Source organism: Elephantulus edwardii, unplaced genomic scaffold, assembly GCF_000299155.1.
Source record: "Elephantulus edwardii isolate Elephantulus edwardi_28Jun2011 unplaced genomic scaffold, EleEdw1.0 scaffold00238, whole genome shotgun sequence".
NCBI classification, from domain to species: Eukaryota; Metazoa; Chordata; class Mammalia; order Macroscelidea; family Macroscelididae; genus Elephantulus; species Elephantulus edwardii.
The window spans coordinates 488,827-490,490 of NW_006399988.1; positions in this window are offsets into that span (position 1 = coordinate 488,827).

A 1,664-nucleotide genomic window follows, 5' to 3' on the forward strand; every position below is an offset into this window, starting at 1 on the left:
CTGAAACCTTAGGGATAAGCAACTGCATTGCCAACCCAAAGCCATGCGGTTTACATCCACCAGCTGCTTTGGTAAGAAAGGTGGACAATCTCCTCCCATGCAACTTACTGTCCCTGAAAAACCCATTGAGTAGTCCATTATGATAAGTTGGTTCCAACTTGAGGGTACTTAAGAAAAAGCAGAGAAGTAGAGTGCTGTGGGAGAGACAGCTCATGCCAGAATTGTTAGATGCTTAGAGGAAATATCTGATCTCCAGCTCATGAAAATCAGCCTTGGGCTGTGTTGGCGGTAATAACTTCCACCCTCCTTGGGAATTCGAGGAGGCTAATATGGATTGCTACTCGATGGCACATAACAACAACAATATATTTTGAAGCTCAGCATCAAGAAGGCAAAGAGTTTCACCGCTGGGCCAACTTGGCAGCACCATGGTAAATGGAGAAGAGATTGGGATTGTTAACAATTTCAGCTTGTTTGGTTCCACAATCAACACTCTGGCACCAAAAGTCAGGAATTCAAAAGACGAGTTACATTAAGGAATTCTGCTGTCAGGGACCTCTCCAGAGTGCTGACGAGCAACTATTTCAGTCGAGGGTCTAAGGTATACTGGATCCAGGCCTTGGTCTTTGCAATTACGTGCTAAGTATCAGAGAGCTGGGCAATGACTAAGGATGATGGAAGAAGAATCAATGCCTTTGAGTTATGATACTGGAGTATTAGAAATTTCTTGGACTGCCTAGAGAACAAACAAGTTTGTCCTGGAGAGGAAATCAAGTTACTCCTTAGAAGCAAGAATTTTGAAGCTGTCTATTACATACTTTAGGCATATTACCATGAGGGTCCAGTTATTGGAGAAGGACGTCATTCTTGGAAGGGTAGAAGGACAGCACATGAGACTGAGACCCCAGATGAGATGGATTGACACTGTAATTGTGGTAGTGGGGTAGGTGTGTTTGAGACAGTGAGATTGGCTCAGGATAGGTCAGGGTTTAGAACTATTGTGCATAACAACAACAATGCCACCATGCCATTTTCATACTCATGTTTTGTTCATGCACTTCTTGTTATTGTAGTCAACTATGACTCATAGTGACCCTATGTACAATACCAGTGAAACCTGTACTGTCTATGACACAGCTGCCCTGTTGCCATAGTCAGTGTATGAAACCATTTAATCTAGGATCTTCCTCTCCTGCAAAGACCCTCCACCCTCTGAGCATGTTGTCCTTTTACAAGGACTATTCCTTGGCAACATACCCTAAGTATGTTGTTGTTGTTATGTGGCGTCGAATCGCTTGCAACTCATAGCAACCCTATGTACAATAGCCCTAAACTCTTCTCTGTCCTGTGCCAATCGCACTGTTTCTGACACTCCTATCCCAATTACCCCAGTCACTGAATCAATCCGCCCCATAGAGGGCCTTCCCCTCCTGCGCCTGCCCTCCACTCTCCCAAGCATGATGTCCTTCTCCAAGGACTGGTCTCTCCTCACAAAATAGCCAAAGTATGTTAGACGGAGCCTCAGAATCTTTGCCTCCAAGGAGCAGCCTGGTTTAACCCTTTCCAGAATGAATCTGTTTGTTTTCCTAGCAGTCCATGGTACTCTCAATACTCTTCTCCAGCACCACAGCTCAAAGGCATCAATTCTCCTTCTATCCTCCTTG